The 17619-nt window shown below is 37.0% G+C and overlaps 1 long non-coding RNA gene across 1 annotated transcript; it reads left to right on the forward strand.

Annotated features, from left to right (window-relative positions):
* Positions 1 to 15934: 15934 nt before the first annotated feature.
* LOC145554696 (uncharacterized) lies at positions 15935 to 17415 on the forward strand. The gene is made up of 2 exons (XR_014090682.1): positions 15935 to 16323; positions 16557 to 17415. It is a non-coding gene; the product is annotated as an uncharacterized LOC145554696 (long non-coding RNA).
* The last annotated feature ends 204 nt before the right edge of the window (positions 17416 to 17619 follow it).

Here is a 17619-nt window from a genome sequence, read left to right on the forward strand (position 1 = left end):
TGGAGGGATTATGTCTCTCAGCTGGCCTGGGAACGCCTTGGGATTCCCCCGGAGGAGCTGGAAGAAGTGGCTGGGGAGAGGGAAGTCTGGGCCTCCCTTCTGAAGCTGGTGGCCCCGCGACCCGACCCCGGATAAGCGGAAGAAAATGGATGGATGGATGGATGGATGATATATATATATATATAGCATATGGTATCAACAGGGCCTTTCCTTTCTTCCAAACTCCTATTCCTTTCAAAAAAGAATGAGTTTGCTGAGAAATCTAAATTTGGGATTTTCACACTAGGAAGGGAGCATTACCTCTGACGTTTCAGTCAGCTCTGCTTTTGGTTGTACCTTCATGGCATAAGCCCGCACTGTGGAAATAAAAAAAAAGTCAGTAAATTTACGGTAAAAACGGTAAAAGACCAACAGTTTATAACCGTCATATCCAAAAACATTTCATTACCGTAGAAATTACATGGAACTACCGTAAGTCGAAACTACAAAAAAAGTCAGTAAATTTACGGTAACAAATGGTAAAATACCAACAGTTACTGACCGTAATATCCAAAACATTTTGGTACCGTAGAAAATACATGGAATTATCATAACTCAATAAATGTAGAAAATATTGAAATATATTGTAAAAATATAAGTAATTGTAAAGTTCATAGAAAAATATTGTAATATTGCCAGCAGTTAATTACCCTAACTGTATTAACCAGCCAAAATTACAAATTTTGGCTGATATTTAAATGTACAATGTAAAACCGTAAACGAGACCACAAAAGTAATTTTTACAAAGAACAGAATGCTGGTTTGATATTTTGGTTTCTTTTTTAATAATGGCTTGAATACACCAAACTGAAATCTCAGCAGTAGACCAGGCATCAATCTGGTGATCCACCGATTGCAAAGCAAACTCCTACAGCCAACGCCACCATCATTTATGAGAGCATTTGATTAAATGGTGCATTTGAGATTAATTTTATGCCGACCATAGATTTCTTATACATTATTAAGAGAACTGTATGTTAGCCCCTCTTGCTTGGATGAAGATGAAGTTGGTTTCCAATTGCTGCTTCCAATTTGGGAAATGCCTAAAGGGCGATTCCACCTAATTTTTCACTACCATCAGCGTCTTTAATTTACTCTAGCTGAAAAACTACAACACCTAGACTCTTCAAATCTGGACTAGATTATTCTCAACTCATATCAGAATATTTAAAACCAAGTGTGGGATTTGTGAAACCTTTATCTGATTTGTGAAACTTCAATAAAGAACAATTCCAGTGTTATCCAAAATCATAAAAGTTGTGAAGTCGCCCTTCATTGAAGTTTCACAAATACCACACTTGGTTTTAAATATTGTGCTATTAGTAGCAGTGGTGGGAAGTAGTACAATTTTCGTGTATCTGTACTTTACTTAAGTAGATTTAATAATGAATACTTTCTACTTTTACTCCACTACATTTTACAGTAAGTATCTGTACTTTCTACTTCACTATATTTCTACAAAACGTTACTCGTTACATTCAAGACGCATTGAGGTTTTTTTCCGTTAAAATGTGAAGTTCATTGACTTAAGATGGCGCCGTAAAATCCGAGCAATAACGTGTCACCCATCGCCTCCCCCTTTACTCGCACGCGGAGCTCCAGACATGCGCAGTGGTTTCCTCTGAGCGAGTCTAATCATCAGTAATATAATAGCGCTGCATAAATTGATATGGCTACATGTAAAATCAGCAGCGCTTCGCTTTCACAGACGGTGGGGACTTCGTCCAACTTTTAGCGTCACTTGGAAGGAAATCTTAAAGAAAGGTAAGCTCCGTGTCAGCTAGCTGTACAGCGACACATGTTGCATCTGCAATGAAAAAACGTTGTCACTCATGCGCTGAATTATTGTGTGGAGATGTTGACTGAGGTGTCGCAAATATGGGACAACGCTGGTACCAAAGTGCAATATAGTGGTATGATAAACAGGAACGATCCGATTCTTCTGGACGGATCTTTACTGATTAAATTTATTTCAGCTCTAAGTATTTAATATCTAGTTTTTTATGTGGAATGTGGATCTTTCAGATCAATTTGAGAAGCAATTTTGATAGGTAAAAGTTCATTTTTTTGTGTCACGTAGCTGGTCTTGACTTGGTCTTGGGTTGGTGGTCTTGACTACAACTCTGCTACTGGGTCCTTGGTTGCCTGTCCTCTCCCACCCACCTTCTTTCCCCTTTCTGTTGGATTTCTTTAAAAATAAATGCCACTAGTAGCAAAAAAAGTGAAGTTCATGCTATGTTAGGACAGGAGACCAGATGTTTCCATCCCTGAAATTATGATGCATAGAATCACATATCTAAGTCAACCATGTTACAGAGAGTAAACATAATAAAAACATGCTTTATCTGTGGCATTGTTCATTAAAATGGCACATTTCTAATGTATTAAAATTAAATACGATCGGTACACTTAATGATATTGGCGATTAGGTAATGCATTCAGCAAGTACTTTTACTTTTAATACATAAGTATTTTTAAAAGCCAGTACTTTTTTACTTTTACTTAAGTAAAATGTTAATGTGGTACTTTTACTTTTACTTGAGTACATTTTTGTCTGTGTATTTGTACTTTTACTTAAGTAAATTTTTTAGTACTTTCTCCACCACTGATTAGTAGAGAATACTCTAGAGCAGGGGTCACCAACTCCAGTCCTCGAGGGCTACCGTCCTGCAACTTTTAGATGTGTCTCTGCTCAAACACACCTGGATCAAATAAATTGCTCATTTTCAGCCTATTGCAGAGATGAATGAATGCTGGTGAGGAAATTCAGACATTTTGGAGCAGAGGTGAATCTAAAAGTTGCAGGATGGTAGCCCTCGAGGACTGGAGTTGGTAACCCCTGGTCTAGAGAGTTTTTCATTTTGTTATTGTGATAAATAGCAGGGTTTACAGTAAATAGAGAGTGTTATTTGTCAAGTAAACAAATAATTATCTAGTTTGTATTGCTGCTTGATCCTTCAGCATCAGCAGCAAGTTTCTTTTAACTCTGTTCCTGTAGTTGAGTGTGGCTCAGGAAACTGTGGTGTCCTGAACTCAACACAGTAAAGTCACAGTGCGCTAGCTAAGGCTGCTAACTAGCAGGTGCTAGCTCAGGGTGCTGAGAGCCCAGTAGGCCTGGTCCTTGTCAGGATGCGGCTACTGTCTTTGAAATCAAGCTTCTGGTATTTTTGCGCGTTCAGGAGGAGGAGAAGGAAACACATCTCTGCATCACAGGTGAGCTCCTTTCACGGTTTTAACTGAAGTTAGATAACTTTAACCAACTGATAAAGAAATGTGTAATTTCTGAGCCATGCTGTTTATGTACATGCACTGCAGCTAGATATTTTTACTATATGGAACATTTAATTTTCTCAGATGCAACACTTCCATTAATGTTTCTGTAGGAACGACTGCATAGATTATATTTCTGGTCTACTTTAGACTTCATGTGCTTAAAGTTATTGTTAATGGCAGAAGCAACTTTTTCAAGTTTGGTTCAGTAATTAATTTGAATTACTTTGAGTGTGAAATGTTCATGCATGCAAGTTAAATCTGTGAAGAACACGTTACCTTTTCTTTCAATACTTTGGTAATACTTGGAAGTATAAAGCTTGGCATCAGAGCTAACATGCAAACATGTTTTCAGGAGGAAATGACTCCTCATGAACATGGAATTATAACAAGATATAAAGCTCAAATCTAAACAATTGATGGTGATATATACACCAAATCACTTTAATTTATCAAACCTTTGTTTTTGAATTTTGGGGATTTTTTCTGTTTGACTTTCTGCATTGAGTTGTTGTTCTTGTGTCATCTATCCTGAATTACTGATCAAAAAGTAAAAAATTACAGAGAAAAATGTTTCTCCCAAAAGGAAAGATGAAGATGGAAAATTCCCTGAAACAACAAGTCTTGTTTTTATTTATGTTTTTTGTTTGTATTTTGTCTGGTTGCAGAGAGGATTGACAACAAACAAAGGTTTAAGAACTACTGAATTTTCAGTCAGAAATGATCACACCGCCTGGTTGGAGTACCAGACTCCATATGCAAGTTAACAAAGGTGAAACAAACATTTAAGCGAATGGTGCATTTTTATGATGTTTATGTAGTGCATCTTTCTAACTTTTGCTTTGTTTGTTTTCCAGGAGAGAGGAAACACCTGATTGACAACATGTGAGTCTCAATCTCAACCTGTGACTGGGAAGACCATAACCATGACCCACACCATCCTGAGCAAAGTCTGAACTCAGTGACTTGTTACTCTCAACCCAGAGCAAAAATCCTTTTATCACCGGTTTTACTTCTACAATAGGTTATCTCTTATGTGGACACATGCTGTTGTTTGTTTGCTTGGTTTTCCAGATCTCAGTAATACTGTGAGGAAACTGGACAGAAAATAGAATCAGTTCTTTTTTTAACTGAATTTTTAAGTAGAAATTGTTTCTTTAAGTGGATTACTCTAAATCTGTATTTTTGTTTACTTTGAATTTATTTTCTTTAGAACTTTCTGTATAAAAATGCTGACAAGTTACACTTCCGTGTTGTACTGTAATTTTTATGGTAAAATTCTGGTAAGAACAGCGACCAGTAATTGACCATAAAGTGTTTTGGGGTTTTTTACAATAAAATGTCAATATATCATACAGTCTGGCCGTGTTTTTCAATTATGTAGATATTATGCCTCAGGCAGTATGACCGTTTTTACTATGGCAAAACCACATTAAAATTTTTTATTTTACCATATTTTAGGAAATACGGTAAAAAACTGGCAGTTTTTGTTGCCAGAATTTTACCGTATAAAGACGGTAAAATTCTGGCAACCACAGCTGCTAATTTTTTACCGTAAATTGAGGCCGTTTTTTTTACAGTGTGGTTTTCATTTTGAAAGACTGTTAAACACATTTTTTTATGTAGTTTAGAGAGGATAAGTTGTCCCAGTGAGACCTCAGCATCACAACAGATTCAGATAATATTGAATACTGAATATTCTAGAATTCTTTTATCATAGAGCTAAATCTATAAAAACAGAATTCTAAAGGGCCTTCTGCACAGACATACACACGTGTTGCTATCTCCTGTCAGTCTTCTCTTTCATTCAAAAGTAGTAGTTTTTGTTGAATTATTACTCATAATTCAACAAGACAAAATGAGAGAGGAAGTACATTCATATGTTTACAGTGTCTATAGAAAGAGTCCATCCTTTGGATTCTTACCCTTTTTAATGATTTTACAAATCAGTCATGGTCAATGAACTTTGGCTTTTTTGAGAAGAAACAATTTCAAATCTCAGGTAATATTTAACGTTCAGCAGTGGTTTGAAATGAGAGGCCGCTGTCGTTTACAGCTTGACCCATGTCAGTCCTTCTGAAGCCAGATCAGTGTTTGTGTTCCACATGCCTGCAGCTGTTCTCCCACAAAGCACTGCTCTGCTTTCATAAACATGCATTGCTTCTTCTTCTTTTCTCTCTACATTGTTGCTTTCTCTCTTGGTTTAGTTCCTGTGAGTACACATCTTAATTCTTATGTTTTTGTACCTGTTGGTTTGTCACTTTGTCCTCTCCTTTCTGTTTTTAGTTTAAAAAATTTTAATCTGTCTGTTTCAGTTTTTTTTCCTTTCTCTATTCTGTCATGTTAGTACCTCATTTTAACCCTTTGGTATTTCTTCCTAGTTGGACATTTCAGAGTGCGTTTGAACAGACACTCCAATGGAATAAAAATTCTTGCATTATCTGATAATAAGTTTTTATTGTAATCCTTGACCCTGGCCCTGAATATCAAACACAGATTGAGGATTAAGGTGCTTAGCTGCTTCTGTCTTTGTGTGTGCATGCATATATGTGTGTGTGTGTGTGTGTGTGTGTGTGTGCGTGTGTGTGTGTGTGTGTGTGTGTGTGTGTGTGTGTGTGTGCGTGTGTGTGTGTGTGTGTGTGTGTGTGTGTGTGTGTGTGTGTGTGTGTGTGTGTGTGTGTGTGATCCTATATTTGTTACATTGAAAGGCCCATCTTTCCAACAAAGTGGAACAGGACTCTTACTTTAACATGATGTGTTCCAGTAACTGCTTGGATCTGGTACAAGCTGACTAATAATAAGGTTGTAAACAGATTTCTCTGACTTGTTGGTAATTATTTGGATAATTATCTGAAGATAATTATGTGTGGTTATCTGTAGATAATTACATAAATCATTAATTTTAAACATTACAGCCACTTACAAGCTTCTTAACGTCACATAAACTCTGGCCCTTCAAGCAAGCATTTATATTTTTACCTTTAAAACTCTAAGACCAAAAGTCAAGGGCATTCTTAATGAAAACAAAAAAGTAACAAAGAAAACAACTAAATTGCATATCAGTTTTAAAGTTATGTACATCATACATGAAATATTCAGAAATTACTATTTAGAATAGAATGGGTATTCACATTATCACTTATCAAGCCAACAGAGCCAGTTTGTCAAAATAACAGCAATCAAAATGTCAAAAGGCCAGTGGTATTTACATGAATATTTTACTTACTGTTTTATTTATTTATTTATTTTAAAGACACTTCTCATTTTGCAATCAAACTACAGAGGATTGCAGCACATGAAGGCAGTGGCAGTGGAGATATTGGAGCCGGTGTGAGTGGTGTGGGTGAGCGCCGAGCTAATCAGTCTGTCGGAAACCCTGATGGACAGCCTCAACACGTTTTACTAAATGTGCCCAAAAAGTTAGAGCAAAGTTTTGAGCAGTGAAGAGGATGAGGAGTGTGGGCTACGCTGAACAAAGACATGATCCTTAATACACCTATAAACGGCATGAAAAGCATTTAAAAGTAATATATAGAAATATAAGTTGGCATATTTTGACACTTGAGCACCTAACCATTTTGTTGGCTGTGCTATTCCAGTATCCGTGTTGACATCAGTTAACTCTTTGTTTCACATTGGCATCATTTGATTTTCAAATTATGTGCCTTAGCAGAACCAAAGCCCGGTCCTAATATGGTGGACTGGGGTTCGGGTTTGGGGTTTGGTGTGAATTAGGTTTCGGTTCAGGTAAGTCAGGGATATACTATGAATATAGTAATAATATGGGTTTGGGAAAATATCTAAATCAGGCATAAATGGAGAATGGAGATACTAAAATTAATGGAAGCCAACACTAAGGCCTAAAATGGATAGAAATACAAACGTTCGTGTGGGGTGGGGGTGCATGTGTGTGTGTGTGTGTGTGTGTGTGTGTGTGTGTGTGTGTGTGTGTGTGTGTGTGTGTGCACGTTGTGGGGACTGGCTTCTCCAAAAGCCCAGGACCCAGAAGAAGAGCTGTTTTAGGACTGAGGTGTGACTTGGTTTTAAGTTAGGCTGAGGATTAGACATGTAACAATACTGATTAGATTTAGGGTAATGGTCAGCATTAGGTTATAGAAATGAATGAAAAATGAATCAAAAGTCAATGGACAGTCCTTGTGAATACTGTGTGTGTGTGTGTGTGTGTGTGTGTGTGTGTGTGTGTGTGTGTGCGTGCGTGCGTGCGTGCGTGTGCGTAATGAGTCAGAGGTTTAAATGATTCTATATAATTATAGCTTGCACGGTGACAGACATGTGATCAAAATATATGACTTAATCCTGCAGCCTTTACAGTGCAGTCGAAGCACCTGGCACTCACACACATTATGTTGTGCTGGTGAGAGTGTGTTTCTGTGTGTGTGTAAATAAGATATTGCCACCCTCTGGTTGACCCTGCTGTGGAGGATGATAATGGACTTTAAAATAAAGGATGTGGGAGAGAACAAGCTCAAACATATTTGCACACAACCTTTATCCTCACTGCAGCTTACCACACTTAAAGATACCTTACAGTTATCTTCAGTTTGATTTTGTGTTTACTTTACACTCCTTAAAATAAAGAAAAAAATTATTATTGGAATAAGTCAATCATCAGATCTATTTTTTTCCCTTTTTTATTTTTGTTAGATTTTCAATAGACAGAAATGGGACAAACATTTGATCTGCTCTGATGGTTGCCTGATTATTGTTTCATGTCTAGGTAATTGGTTTAGTTCTCCGCACTACCACTAATGGTCACAGGTGCCTTAAATGCAAGTAACAACCATAACACCCTGCAAGTTAGAAGTCTGTTTCTCTGCACAGATTTTATTATTACATTGAAATCATGTGTCCCTGAGAGTTTCTGCTCTTAAAAATATTTAGAAATTTAAAACAAACGATAAGAACAATAAACTTTCTGAGGCAGTCGTGTGTTTTTTAAAAGCCTAAATCGTCTTTGAATGTAGAGTTCTGTTTGCTGATGTCAGCTTATGAAAATATTTTAAACAAATTGACTTTAACCAGTAGCTTGACAAACAGTAGCTTGAAAATTATACCTGTTGAATTCCAGCCACAAACTGTAATGTAGTTTCTGGGATTTGATGTTAATGACAAAGTAGTTTACAAGTGGAAGGAAAATTATACATAATTTTTTTTGTTTGTTTGTTTTTTTCAAATAAATATCTGAGAAGTATGGCTGCATTTTTCTAGAGTTTCTTTACTACGCTGCATCTAGTCAAGACTAATTTGGAATAATACAACTCCAGTACAAAATCTGCTGTTTTATGAGGAAATCTGAGGTTTATCGAAGCTTAAGGAACAAGCAGCATCATGATACACAGGAACACAGCAGACAGGTCAGGGAGGAAGTTTTGGAAAGGTTTAAAGAATGGTTAGGTTGTAAACAGTAACATCCCAGTCTCACAAGACTACTTCAATCCACCATCTGACCAGCTAAACTGACTGGTCGGGCAGAGAGAACATTAATCAGAGAAGCAGCAGAGAGGTCCATGGTACATCTGGAGGAGCTGCAGGACTTCACAACACAACAAAATTATTAATCTGTTAGTTGAGACTCCATATTTTTTTACCTTTATTGCAGCTAAAGAGAACACTTTTGAATGCAATTAGTCACACTTGATTTCATTTAGGGTGTATGTGTTCTTTATGTAAACTGCTGGTCAGATACTTAAAAAATAAAATTTTATTTTGATGTGTGTGTTTTTGGATAAAATGCACTTAAGGCAATCACACTGCAGTTTTATGTCATTAATCAGTGCAAACAGAATGAGAAACATTTATGATTTTTAAATATTTGCTTTATATTCAGAAACTCAAAAGGCTGGAAATTACCTAGGATCAAAAGTAAACAAGGAACAGAAAAGACAATGCAGAGAAAAAGCATTTATAAATATCCAACATGAGAGCACACACAAATGAACACACTTATTGACATGTGTGACAACCAATAGCAGGACATTTTTATCAGCTTGTACACCATTCTTACTTTCCCAATAACTTTGACAGCTTTCCATTGAAGTGTGTAAGATAGAGAGAATGGGTAAAAGAAGCTATGGTGAAGTGCTTTCAACACACACACACACCCAAGCACACCCACACAAACAGGTCGAATAGTGCAACAGTAAGCCAATTGAGTGAAAGAAAAATCACTCCTACATGCATAGTGGCAGGCAACGGAAATTTCCTTGCAATCCCAATGACTGACTATTAATAAATGGAGTAAAGGCCTAATGAGAGCAGAATCCTCTGGAGGCAACTTTTCTTTTCTCTTCAATACCCCACCTCTCTCTCATCATTTCCTGTTTCACAATAGAGGGTTTCTTCAGATATTCATTCAACACCAGCTGACTTTTGTTCTTCTGTATGTGTTTGTTAGTCCGAAGAAAAGTCTGCTTCTTTCATTTGCTGTTCAATTTTCAACAAGAACCAAGCATCTCAACTCGTTTTTGTAGCATTCAAGCTAATCATTTTGATGAAAGGTGAATATTGAGGGTAAACCAAGTGTAACTAATTGATACAAGAGCATCCTGTGGGCAACTTTTACTGTATTATACCTGGAGCATATCTTTCTACTGAAGGGAAATGTTAACAAATGCCTGCTGGCTTCACCTGCCAGTCCATTCAGCTGCTGCTGCACTGCACTCTTATCTGCAAGGATGTGTTCCTGTCATGAGGCCTGTTTGTTCCAGAGTTCCTAAGCAGTATGGAAAGGAATGGAATTTGTTTTGAGAAATTTATAGATCTGGATGAGCACGGAAAAAGAGAAAATTGAGTTCAGAAAAAGTTCTGAGTTTCAGGCATTTCTTTTTGCCTTTGCATTGTCTATATTTGAAATACGCCCAAAAAATAAATGGACATTTCTGATAGATAAATATTTATAGTAAATCTTTGCACATGTTTGTTATGCAGTTTGGTGGTTTGATTTTTTAGGGTTTTGGAAAAAATGAACACAATGTACAGAGAGTAATACAGCAGGAGCATTTTTGTTGCTTTTTTGACATTCAGACTGGTTATCGTTTTAGATTGGACTTGAGTTTCTATTTTGCTGGTCCTTTAACTGGATCTTGTTTAAATGTCAAAGTGCTGATGTTCTCATTGTTCTGAATCTAAAAAAAAGCATAACAGACAACAAACTTGGACTTAGAGGATCTGGTATTAATGTAGAATTTTCTGGTCAAAAATATTTTATTACATGGAATGAAAACTGGTCCAGATGGCAAAAAGTAATAAAAAGAAAAAGTAGCCCATTAATATTATTATTATTGTAGAAATGTGGGTCCTCAATAAAATATAATTAGCATCTTTAATAACCTACTTGTAAATTTGGGAACAGTGTATTTATATTCTGAAACAAACATGGAGTTACAAACCAACAGATCAAGTTTTCTATGGAATCTTAACTTACAAGTTACAAGTACATGGCTTAAAAAAAGCAATGGAAGTGGCACTCTTAGTGTTTATGCAGTTTTTAAAAGAAACAATAATAACATGTTGGGGTAAGAACAGACCAGTGTTATCATACTACATATTCTGCTTGTATCATTAGCTTTGATTTTAAAATATATGATGATCTTTTACAAACCTGGAACATTGGGAACGTTGTGTTAATGCTCAGTCACAGCTGATCGTTGATTTACTGTCCTGAACATCTGTTTGATTTAAAACAAAAACTTTCTCTGCCATCCAATACAATAAAAAAGAAGTCTTCAATGTCTGAGACAGACTTTGCAAAGCAAAAAGTATTTATTAAATAACACAAATGGCATAAGGAAAGGATTGCAAAATAAATTTTATATTTAATGTAGTTTATTTTAAGGCTCAATCTCAATAAGATTTAATACAAAATATTGTATCTCTGTCCATGTTTTCAGAAATTATATAAACATGTTAAAATGACAACCATAAATGAGTTTACATGTTGCATATTTAAGAAAACAATATAATATATATTTTTTAATGTGGTAATATTTTAATAATTCCATTATTTGTCGTATATATTTTTATAAGCAAGTTGCTAAATGTTAAGGTTCAGTTGTGCTATACAATTCATCTCCAGGTGGACTTGCTGGAGGTGACTGGACAGGGAAAGACTAACACACAACACTGCCATCTAGTGGAGCACCAAAGAATCTTTTGTGCTCGTGACAGTAGAAGGGTTTCTCTAAAAAAACAAGCAAGGGCACACATACATGCACCCACCCACACACCCATACGCGCACGCACGCACGCACACACACACACACACACACACACACACACACACACACACACACACACACACACACACACACACACACACACACACACACACACACAAACACATTTGCACGCACACACACACACACTTTGGCGACAGTATGACAGTCTTTTTCAGGAGATGTTGTCCCTGGGAGCCATACAGCCTGCTAATACAGGGACAATTGTTCTCTAAGTGGGGTCTGGAGACCTGCAGGGGGCTAAGAGGGGGAGTCCATTGAGCCCCCGATGGAATAACAAAATAGGTAATTTGATGATAATTCAATCAATTATTGTTGTTTTACATAAAGCCTTTCAACAATAGTGGGAGGGTTTTTTTTTAACAATGAATATCTCCAAAAGTATAGAAACAATCATTATTCAGTGCTATTCTAAAAATGGATTCTATGAGTTTTTGATCAACTAAAACAGCTCATTGTTTAACACTGACTCAGGCTATCAGTGTTTCTCTATAAGACCACAACGCAAAGCAAACATCCACAGCTGCCATGTTTAATTGTTCAGCTCTGACTTGTGAACCACATGCTTTCTAAAGAGTGAATAACAGGAAGTTTATAGGGGCCTTGTGGTAATGAGGCTGCTTGAACGTTGGACGGGAGGGGAGTTGGTCCTCAGGGGCTGATAGGGCCCATTGGTTCTGCTCTTCTTCCACAGCATGAGAGAAAGGGACAGAGACATGGAAATGTATGGAACATAAGTGAAGACTAATAGATAGATTAGTAAACTAATAGATGTTATACTGAGGAGGAAGAAAATATGAGGAAAGTTGACAGTGAAACAAATTCTCACATGTACTGATCATAAGTATGGTCAGAATAGTTCCAGTAATGTTACCTTTGAATCCCATTTACTCTAGACATTGACTAGAAGTAAAACATGAATAGTACATTCACAGTAATATGAAATACATTTTTTGGTTTTGAAAGAAAAATGAAAATTTTAGAAATGCTTTAAATATTTTAGAAATTACAAAACTTTGAAAATGAGGATATGTTTTCTTTAATTCTTTTACAAACGTCAAAGTTAGCCAAAAATCTTGTAACAACAGCCTTTAAATTTCTTCATGTTATGATCCACAGCTGTGGAGTTAAATCATTTTAGTGTTTTTCTTTTAGGGTTTTCCCATGTTAGGGGATTCCTTTGTGTTGAGTGTTTTTTTTTTAGTAATTTTCTGTTCTGTGCATTTTGGTTTAGACCAGGGGTCCCCAAACTTTTTCCTGTGAGGGCCAAATAACTTTTTCCTTCTCTGGTGGGGGGGCCGGAGTCAGTTTGTAACAGAAAAAGTGTGACGATTGCAGGAGTGCCTAAATGTAAAAATGTATTGTTTTCCAGAAAGCACAATCAAATAACATTCTCTGGGTTCTTCACAGAACAAGTCAGGAAATAAATAATAACACTATTAATGAAATAAATAATAACCAAATAACCCTCTCTGGGTTCTTAACAGAAAAAATCCAGGAAGGATTATAGTCCGTATTTTCCCAACTATGAGCTGCACTGGACTTTAAGCCACAACCCCAAAGTTTTTTTTAAACCAGTAAACATACACATATAAGCCTCAGATATCTCTGCCTCTCCAGGTTTTCCACAACGATGCAGCAGCAGCAGAGGGGGGCGGACACCCAACATTTGAGTCATAACAGGTCAATTGAATATCACATTTATTAGGGTTGAAAAAGATTTAACAGAACTGATTACGGTAGTTTCCTAACGGTAACTGTAACAGTAAAAGTGCGGATCCTTCGTGTTGCTACTAGCATGTGCTAAATCAGTGGTCCCCAACCTTTTTATTACCGGGGACCGGTCAAGACTTGGAAATTTTGTTGCGGCCCGGGAGGAGAATGGGAGGGGGGGTGAAACGTCAGATAAGGCTTCTGCATGTTGGTGTTTCCACTAAATACTGAATATGCCCTATTTGGGTTGTCTTGGCCCTTTTATCTCAGCCTGTGAGGTTTTCCCTGACTCGGAACGAAAATACGACCTGCTGAATGTGACAGGTAGCCAATCAGAAAGCGCGGTGACGTAAGAACAGAGGGGAATCCCAAACAGCTGACATATCGAGCAACTGAGAGTTTGGTGGATATCGGAGATGATATGTGGAAATGTTTATTAAATCTAAAGGTCATTATTATGTTTATTCAGTTAAAAATGTTAACTATGAAAAACATAGTCACCTCCAAATCACAGTGCAGCGGCTGCTCCCGTCGTCTTTTATCCACCGCTTTTTCTTTTTGTTACGTCTTTTATCTCTTAAAATGAGTCCACAAACTATCACTATTGCTTCTACATTGTCATCTGTGTTTGGTTATTCTAAATTCCCGCTATGTTGGGGGTTTTACTGGATTATCCTCTGGAATCCGGATGTTCGTGACTGGAATCGATTCGTGTTGCTCCTGCCTTGGACACACGAACCGATCAAACCTGTTGGACTTTATCAGCTCTGTGGTCACAGAGGTTTGGAGAATCGGCCAACAAATCTTAAATTTTTCCGTCTAAACCAGACTTAAGACTCGCAAGCTCTACTCATCTCCTCTTGACCGCAGCCCAAACGCTCTGACTCTGGTCGCTCTGGTATCTACCTACAATGCATGTGACTAGAGTCAGCGTAAAGTCCTGACTGAATGAAAATCATTATAACCTATTTATGTCACTTTAACGAAGAACAGCTGCAATTTGGCTCCAACTCCTCCCCTTGTCATTTCTATATTCTTTGCACGAAACGTTGAATAAACATTAATGTTGTTTCCACATATCATCTCCGATGTCCGCTGGACTTGTGTTGCGCCGTGTCAACTGTTTGGGATTCCCCTCATAATTTCCCTACAGAAAGCACGGAGAAGAATCCGCGCTTTTTATATTATAATAAAATGTACAATGAAAAATCAGCATAATGGTTTTGATTGTTTGAGTGTTGAGTCATTTATGTTTATGTTGTTTCATCAGTCACTCTCAACTGAAGGTATCAGACTGTATTATAGTGAACATGATCTCTCTTTTGGTGATAAAAAGTTTATCTGCTCCAGTATCTCCAGAAAGTGTAGAGACAGTGGATCCTCAAATAGTTTGAAAAGCAGGAAGTTCTGTATTTAACTTACATTTCACCAAAGTGGAAACCTTCAGCACACCAACATATACCTTCATAAATTCAAACCTTTGTTCTAACTAATATAAGGTAAATTACAGCTTGTTAATCAAAAATGAATTCTACTTTCCATTCCTTTCTTACATTTATGCCTCTCTCTTTCATCTTAAGACTTAATAACAAAATGTAGATTTTTTTTCACAATCCTCCATCTCATCTTTGCGTCCTTTCTCCCCCTTTTCTTTCTATTACTCTCCTCCATGAATGCCACTAAAGATCAGGCTTTAGAAAGACATTTCAATTTACTTATTGGCCTTTAGAAAACACCTCTGGTCAGATTTGGATGCAGTCCTACAGTTAATGGTCTAGATCTGTTAAATGGCAAGCATGAGCCGCAACCCGTATCGCATCAGAGTGGAAGATGCCAGTAAATATAACAGCAGGTACAGAGCTTTATCCTTCTGTCAAGGAGACTGAGGACTGCTAGTGGATATGGATTATCTGTTTCAGAGCAAGCGTTTTAATCTCTGTGTGTGTGTTTGTGTGTGTCCCCCTCTGACTCCACCCCTCAGCTGGCAAGCAGTTTAGATGCATTCACTGGAGTACAAGCAGCTGCTTGTGTCACTTTCACTTTGTGTATTAAGGCAGGCAGATGCTGGCCACAGGGAGCTGGCATCCAGACCTCACTTAACTCATTAGTTAACAGAAGTTTGTCAGAATACAAATTACTTCAGATTTTTTTTTTCTTTGCAGTTCTTCTTAACCTGTAATACTCAAGCCCTGTGTTCAGCAGCAGATTGGTTCAACAAGAGTTCTAGAAACACAAATGAAAATGATTCAGTAGCTATTTTTTAGTCTTCATAAGACTCATATCGGTAAAGAGTAAATTTCTACAGTTCCTGTTTGGCCTCTTACCCTAACAGTGATCCTGTGTCTAGTCTTCATTTTCAGTGTCTAGTCTTCTCAGTTTCACACAGTGTGTGCACCTTTTCTTTGTGTCAATAGATAACTTTTCATCACAGCAGACAGAAATCACATGTGGTGTATCCCAAGGTTCAATCCAGGAATCTTCTTATTCAAAATACATGTGCTCCCACTAGCTCAAATTATAAATAGGAAATAAGATTAGCGACCATAACTACGCAGATGATACACAGCTGTACTTTATGATGTCACTAGCTGACTTAGAACCCATCCAATCACTGAACAGATGCTTAGAACAGATAAATGTGTGGATGTGCCAAAGTTCTCTCCAGTTGAACAGAAACAAAACTGAAGTTATTATTTTTGGACCTAAAAAGTAACAATCTAGAGCAGTGGTTCTTAACCTTTTTTGAGGTACCAAACCCACCAGTTTCATATGCGCATTCACTGAACCAAATTCAAATTCAAGACATAGGGGTTGTTCTGCCCCAGGCTGGAAGTTGGAAATGTCTTAATTAGTTTTAAAAAGTTCTATAGTATTAATTTATCTGTATTTTATTTTGAAAGAGAATTTTGAGATATTAATGCATTGTGGGTAGCAGAGGCAGTTGCAGTTTGGAATACCTGTTCACAGAGAGAAAGTCTGCCTGTTAATGTATGAACTTCACCTCCTGTGTTGTCAATCTTTTCTTACACCTCCGAAAACAATGGCTGTAAGTTCAATCTATGTTCTGTTTGGTGTTATATGTTTTGTTAGTTTATTTTTATATTGTTTTCCAAATGTCTTTATTCTAGAAAAGCCATATCTTGATAGTTTTTATTTACATAGCAACGGTTGCTATGTGACTGTTTCTTAACTGCAGCTCAGGTTAATTCTATTCAGACACTAGAAGTTTATTCTGTGTATTTAGAGCTGATGCATATTTTATTTTTCTATTTCTTATAGTTTCACTCAACCTTTCATTGAGCTTTTCCACACCACTGCTCAAAGTTGTGTCAAGAAAACGTAATAAAGGAGCAAGACGCTCAGCTTCCTGGCTCATGAAATTGAGTTTGGCTTGCTGTTGATCTACGTTAACATACACAGAGTATCTAACACGTAGTGATAACAGTACAGGGGTGACCCAAGAAGATCACTAAGTCTTCTTACTTACTTCTTACTTAACTGAGGTTATTTTTTCCCCCCCATTGATAATTGGGGGAAAAAAATTAACTTCATACTCTGCGAACCAGACCCTAAACTTAAAGTCTGGGTTGAGTTTTTTTCCCCTTCATTAATTACACACTTCAAATCTATCATGGTAGTTCAGGGTGAGTTATTTTTAATTCTAAATGAATATCCTTGTTGGACTTTTATTTAAGTGTTATTTTCCTTCAAGATACATTAACCTAAAGCCAGAATAAATGCAATGTACATTATGCAGCAAAGGAAATTAGAAGATCGGACATATATCCATTATGGAGATGATAAGTTTTGGGCGGGCGATGTGCCTCGTTTCTCCTCACCTGACTGTCTCCTCCCGCTCAGTAGTTCTTCAGAGAAAGGCAGAAGCAGAGGCCTGTCAGTGTCTGTTGTATTTCATTACCTCTCTGCTTAAACCGCGACTCCGAGCTGAAGCAGAAACGATACGTTCAACGTTTTCTGTCATCTGACAAGTAGCAAGTTGTCGAGAAAAGTCGAGCTCATCCCACTTCCCCATGCTGGAGATTTTAGTTTAATAGTAATAATAAATAAAATTACCTTAAAATTAATGACATAGGTGACATCAAGACCCAACAATAGAGTCAGACTGTAATAAAATGAATCTGGTTGTGTGTGTTGTTATTGTGTCCTGCAAACTTTGCTTTAATTCTACTTTTTTCTATTTAATCATAAAAAATCATAGTCAGGCAGAAAGAAAGTCATGAAACAGGAAAAGCTGATTTCCTTAATAAAGAGGAAGTTTCTGTCTTGCATCAGGCTAAAAATAATTCAGACCATTCCTTATTTTAAAGCATTAAAGGTTTTT

This window comes from Poecilia reticulata, chromosome 13 (genome assembly GCF_904066995.2).
Source record: "Poecilia reticulata chromosome 13, P_reticulata-male-v2, whole genome shotgun sequence".
Lineage (NCBI taxonomy): Eukaryota > Metazoa > Chordata > Actinopteri > Cyprinodontiformes > Poeciliidae > Poecilia > Poecilia reticulata.